This window comes from Cydia splendana, chromosome 4 (assembly GCF_910591565.1).
Source record: "Cydia splendana chromosome 4, ilCydSple1.2, whole genome shotgun sequence".
Taxonomy (NCBI): Eukaryota; Metazoa; Arthropoda; class Insecta; order Lepidoptera; family Tortricidae; genus Cydia; species Cydia splendana.
Window position 1 is genome coordinate 13,814,802 of NC_085963.1, and position 7,315 is coordinate 13,822,116.

The following is a 7,315-nucleotide window of genomic DNA, read 5'->3' on the forward strand; positions in this document are numbered from 1 at the left end:
GTGATAACATGACGTGACTGATTTCCATACTAAAAGTAAGAGACTTGCTTTCGGGCTTGCGGCCAGCCGATTTTATCGACATATGTTACCGATTTTATAGCGAATTTTGCTCTCTTGCACGGCAGATTTGTCGACCAAGGCGAGTTGCTCCTTAGCCGCGATCCTGAGACCTAACTGTCTCACTGTGTCTGTGTGTGCAAATGTCTGTTAGGTCTCAGAAGCCCCGTGAAAGCCGAAAACTAAAAGCATCCTATCAAGTAGCGCTTTCGAGTGAAGACAAAGAGCGAGCAGTAGAAGAGTCGTGATTACATGCATAGATTCAATTTCAAGCCATTTTTTTGCAGTTCGGCGTGAGGTCTTATGCGAGGCCTTCTGCCTTACGGCAAAGTTGATCTTCTGCCTTAATTACACTTGGGCGTGGGTCCAAATCCAAGCTTTCCTCTTTCGCAGCTGGGCCTTCTGCCTTGCTCACATTTCACCAATTCAATTCACTTGGTCAATTCCAAGCTCTGCTTTCTTGCATCTTTTCTGTATGAAAACAACCTCGCTGACACCCTTAAATATCGAGCCCTATGCGAAGCTAGGCTGATAGAAAACTGTCCCATCCCTTCTCTGTTTGAAATCCTGGATTAGCGCCTGATTGGGACTAAAAGTAAAAATGTACAACTGTCTATCAAATTGCGTTTTTTATATCGAAAAATTTTCGCGCTCGCTTCGCTCGCCTTTTGAATTACATTCTAAGATATGATAAAGGTGATATTCGGGTGGCAACGGCAGCAGTATTACGAGTACTCTGTTGAAACGTTACTGCTGCAGCACTGTTAATTTTCGTGATAACATAACGTGACTGATTTCCATACTAAAAGTAAAAATGTACAACTGTCTTATCAAATTGCGTTTTTATATCGAAAAATTTTCGCGCTCGCTTCGCTCGCGTTTTCAATAACATTCTAAGATATGATAAAGGTGATATTCGGGTGGCGACTGCAGCAGCATTACTCTGTTGAAACGTGACAACGTGACTGCTGCAGGACTGTCAATTTTCGTGATAAAATGAGGTGACTGATTTCCATACTCAGCTGTAATGCGGCAATGAACGTCACTCAATTTACTAAAAAAATTCAATATAATCTTGATGACCCTAGGGAGAGGGGGCACCATGATCTAGAAATGCTTAGGGCATCAAAATATCTTAATCCGGCACTGGTCGTTTGCGGAGTCAAACGATTTGGGACTCGCATTTTATTACCATGCCATCCCGAAAAAAATCGAATGATTCGCGAAAGTCTCGCAACGCATTGAGGTTACAAGGGGCACGTGGACTTCCTGAGGAGTCTAGGAAGAAGACCACGGTGAGTGGCGCTCTAACCAGACAGGCCGCTTCGCTTTCGCTCGCGCGCCTATACCTTACTGTATCGTCCGATATACACCGACTACTCTGTCGTTTAAATCACGTGTAAAATTTGAATAAGGGCGAAAAAAACTATTGATTTTGGAGTGTAGTTTTATTTAGTGGTACCTAATTGTAAAATATTTTATCTGGACTACAGTCCTCTAGCAAATCCATCTGTCAACTTTACTTCAAGTTCCGCCTCCAGGGGAGAGCGATAGAAACAGAACAGACCGAATTCCACGCGGGCGGAGCCGCGGGCACAGCTAGTAAAAAATAAACATACTTATTTTAAAACTAAACACTCCAAATCAGTCACATTAATTTTCCTATGCTGTAACATCTATATAAGTTATGAACCTGCCTTAACTAGGTTAATTATTATATTATCAGGTAATGTTATTTCGTAGCGGATAACCATTTGGTACATTATCTTAATTATCTACCTACATATGCACCTTTTGACGTTATCTAAAAGTACAACGATTGAAGTGCATTCTCCATTTCGAGACAATACATTTTAAAAATAACTTCAACACGGCGAGGACGAAACTACCTGTAAAACATTACAAATCTGGACCAGATTAATGTTATTTAATCACCGCTCAAAAGTAGTTTCTATCTAATGTAAACTATTCAAAATTTACATCAATTTACTTTCCGCTCTAGACGATTAAATCCAATTTTGTACGGTTATTTCAAAAATTAAGGAGATTTTTCCTAGACGATGTGGTCAAAGGAATCTTTCGCTTGATCGGGTATCACTAGGAGTTAAAACAACATTTTCGCTCCCTTTTAAAAGAAACAAATAACTATTTCTATAGGTATATAGGAACCCGAAAAAGGGATATCTGATACTTACCTATAGGATAGGTACTTATTGTTTACAGAAGTAGTGCATAATTGTTTTCCATCGCATTTTCTCGGAAACGTCCGTATTTGTCATGCTACTTCAGTCAACCTCGGTACTTTTTGTACCGAGATTGACTGAAATAGCAAGACACGTTCGTATGCTTCCGTGAAAATACGACGAAAATAATTATGCACTACATCTGTTGCTTATGTGCTGACTATACCGATTTATTTTTGGAACGTTCTCACGATATCGCAGCACCTTTAAAAAGTCAATGAACTTCGAAAGGATTTATTTGCAATTGGTTTGCTAAGTCAAAAATAATATTTTGAAAGGGCAAATAATAGTAATGGAGAGTTATGTAAGATAATAAATTTAATTTCTAATCCCTGACTGTAAAGTAAAGCAATTGATACTTAACTGGAAATTGCGGATTTGTTCGCCTGTCCTATGCTTGACTATGAAAATACTTCAAAAAGGAGAAGGTTCAAAATACGACAGGATGTTTTTAGGGTTCCGTAGCCAAAATGGCAGAAATGGATAACTAAATGTTTGTCCTTTAGTGTAATGTATGTTTTATGTAGGTAACTAATTTCCCCGATTTCCCGAGAACTGCTGGACAGATTAGAATATAAGTTTACTGTATTTGCTCTCGGTAATACCAGTTTAGTAGTTCCACTGAAGAAAACTATAGTTTTGTGGAGTTCGCTCATTAAAAAATAACTTACTTAAGTAACTTCATATAAATAAATGTCCTGTAATACTACGTTATTATACCTACCCGTTTATCGCTCGCTCTACATTATAATATAAGCTTTAGGTGCTCGCTGCTCGCAAACAAAGTGTACACAATTTAAACGCAACGGGATTTTTTGAATATCGCTTAATAAGACTAATAGCTTTTTGAAAGATGAAAAAACGATCATTCTGTGTTGAATATGGGTTAACGACGGTTATTTATTACTGAGCCCGAATTGTATCGTGTACGAAGTTGTAACAACAAGATATCCCATTTTGATTTAAATTAACATGTAATTTGAAAAGGTTTTTTGCTAAGGTACGGTACTGATCAAATATAATTGATGATTCATCTTAACCGCAAGACGAGGAGAGATAAATAAACATTAAACAAATAAACAGTCATGTAAGAACATGTAAAGGGCGCCAGCCTTTCAATGTTGACGAACTTTCGACAAATTTGCTTTAGGTATTTTTATTTCCGATGCCTGCAAAAGAATCAATTCTGTCATGGCAGGTAATCACTTAAAGAAACAGCCGTTTTTTCCGGCTTTCACTGATCAACAACGTATATCGAATTTCGAAGTCTTGCTTTATTGTTTGATATTGTACAAACAAACAAACAAACAAACAATTTATTTATTTGCAAAAAAGGGTAATTACAGGTCTTATTGTTATACAGTATTATGTTCCACCTTTTCAGCTGTGTACAAACAGCATGCAAATCCATAAAGGCATCTTAGAAAATATGTAGTTACATTTGAAAGCTTTAACATTTTATTAAAATTATCAAATACTTTATAATTACCTACAGCCATTTATATAGTTTTAACCATAACCAAATCGATTACAGATAACATTTATTTACAAATTTACACAGGTCGTTACTTAATCTACGTTATTTAAAAAATCTTGTAATTATACCTAACTAATATTTTCTTTGTAATTTTTAGTTTTAAGATATATTTTTTTATAATATGTATGCTAAAACAACATTGTACCCATACTGGGGTCCCTTTGTTTCCCATAAAGTTTTAAGTCATAATGTATTGTTTGTCATATTATCGTTAGTCATAAAACTGAAACCGTTAACTTTTAAGGATTTTCGTAAGGTTATTCTATAGATAAATAATAAATAATAGATAGGTTAGGTTAGGTTTGTTTTATGGCAATCCTGAAAAGTTACGCGTTTCAGAGAAAAACCAATTAAGACTAACGAAAATTCGGACAAACAATACATTATGACTTAAAGCTACCTACTACCCCTACTACCTACTACTCTTCTATACTATTGGCCTGGGGTGTAATTGTAAATTAAATTAGCTTATAATGAAAACACGCACGTTTTAAGGAATTTATCTATGAACCATTTAGTTGCCTGAAATAAGATTTTTCTTTTCTTACAAATAAATTATTTTTGTGTTCAAGTAGGTACATACCTACCTAAATAATTTAGGTATACCTAAATCCAATCTATGAAAATAACAATATTATAATATTTTAGCTTAGTTAAAGGAATTTCCCTTGCTTTGGATCTCCTTTTATCAGTGTAAAAGGAGACGGGATTGATTGAACTTTCAAGTAGGTAGGTAGATTGTTGTAGTGTTTGTCTAGGTCGTAAAAAAGTCGATCGGAATGCCGATACCAAACATTGGGACGTGAGCGGAACGAGCCCAGCGATTATGAGGATACTTAGATTTAAGCGTACGACATTATCGTCATTAATCTTTGCATCCCGTTATGTCAATCCCGTCAATCAACGGGCCAGCGCGAATATAAATATTACTCGTTCGTCGTCGACAGCCGACTTACTTGTTGAGACGAACTTGCGGTACAGGGCAATCAAAATGTTATACTCGTATTCCCAGTAAAATAACAGTAATAACCGTTAAGTGAAAAATTAAGTCAAGATATCTTTACTGCACCTACCGCAATAAAGTTTTAAGTAAATATTTAGGTGGGTACCTAGTTGGTTTCGTGGGCCCGTGCTTGCCTACTAGAGTCAGACCAAGCTAAGTTGGCAGCGATTTTGATAGCCCAGCTTGTGCAAGTGTTAAGAAAACGTCATAATTTCATAGATGTTTGATGTTTAAAATAACACTTGCACAGTCTGTGCTATCAAAACCGCTGCCAACTTAGCTTTGAGGCCATTCTCTAGCTAGGGACTTCAGCGATTAAAATCCTGAGTTTTTGACTTTCGCTCGATAGAAAACATATAGTAGGGGACCCCACGATGCTAAATCGGGATTTACTCGAGCGCCATACAGACCTATTGGAATCGAAATATTAGATGATAAGAAGAAAAAAAGTTATATAAAGTTTTTTTCCAGCGAGCCGGAAAGCGTCTACAATTTTTTTTTTCGGGAGGTTGGTGGAGTTAAAAAATCGTTAAGCAGTTTGTGGGTTTGGTCGTTTTTGTCCACTTTAATACTATATTTTTTCTATAACCTAATATAACACTTATTTGTAGGCATTTTCTTAATCTGACGAACACAAGTTTGACGCCTAATTTTTACATTGTAACCGTCAGATTAAGGAAATGCGTGCAAATAATTATCAGATTTAGTAATAGCGCAATTATAGTGTTAATTTGGACTAATATGACCAAATCCACAATCTGCTTAACAATTTGTTGAACCCCCACCAACCAAGGGCTCAACATAGATGGCTAAAAAGAGTAAAGGTAAACTACGAGTACACGGGGTAGCAAGATATATCATTCATATCTTAATCTGACGCGCTCGAGTAAACACAAAAATCCCCTCTTGGGCTCCCCTACCAATAGATCTTATTTTACTTTACTTTACTTAAATTTAATGCACTTTAAAAATTATAATATATTTTGCACAAAAGCTAAACATAAATGAAAATTATTTCTACAAATGAGAAATATTATGCTTGAGGGATTTCAAGGGAAGGGAACTCGGCGATTACTTTTTTTATATTTTTAAAACATAAAACTAAAATTAATAAAACCGGGCAAGTGCGAGTCGGACATGCACATGAAGGGTTCCGTACCATTATCTATAAAAACGGTCACCCATCCAAGTACTGACCCCGCCCGACGTTGCTTAACTTCGGTCAAAAATCACGTTTGTTGTATGGAAGCCCCACTTAAATCTTTATTTTATTCTGTTTTTAGTATTTGTTGTTATAGCGGCAACAGAAATACATCATCTGTGAAAATTTCAGCTGTCTATCACAGATCACGAAATACATCCTGGTGACAGACGGACGGACGGACGGACAGCGGAGTCTTAGTAATGGGGTCCCGTTTTACCCTTTGGGTACGGAACCCTAAAAACATGATATCCGCGCTCCCAGGCACGCACTTCCATTTCGCTTACGCTCAGTGAGAGTGAGAGAAGAACACGAACTTACTGCACTTAAACTATTTTTGTTTTGTTAATATAAACGCCTACGATATTTTGCGTATTTTATTTATAATAAAGTAACTTTGCTTTTAGTTTTCTGTTAGGTTCTTTTGTTACTTCATCAAGGAATCCCATCTACTCTGTAATCACGCGTAACAGCCGTAACAAGTTTGAATTTACAGTAAGATAATTATTGTGCAGGGGAGCAATTTCGACTGCGGGGAAATTTCAACTAAGTAATCGAAATATCTTCCATGTTAATATGTCAACGTGTTTCGTTTCAGCTAAGTGTTCTACTCGTATCATTACTATCTTAGTGCAATATCATCTCATGATCTCATTGATCAAAGCTGATCATTATCGAAGCAATTTCATGGTGATGATTACCATACACCATCGGTTAATGAGCATCCGATTCCATTGAACCTGCGAGGAAAGGTCAGTCAACACTTGTGTACTTACTAAATAAAGTGTTGGTTTTGATTTAGCAACGAAATTATGAATTGGTTTAAAATAGTTTTAGTTATTTCAAGTTTGCCCAACGTACTTTTCTCCGACTGGCATCCTCTAGTAAGTAAGTATTCGAAAATTATTTTCACATTATAGGGTAATTCGCAATTACTGATCACCTTATACTAAAAATGAATTATATTCACTGATAAACAGAATTTATTTTAGTAATTTAATAGTTCTCACATTATGTTTTTGTTATGATCCTGTGGACGAGAATAAAACGAGTGTTATAAAAAATTCGCAATCTATACCTACCTAATACATCTTATAAAACAAAACAAAGTCCCCCGACGCGTCTGTATGTATGTTGGCGATAAGCTCGAAATGTACTGACACATTTTCATGCGGTTTTTATCTATCAGTAGAGTGATTCTTGTTATTTGTTAAGGTTTTTTGTATCCCGTGCGAAGCCGGGGCGGGTCGCTAGTGTACATTAAAAATAGAGAG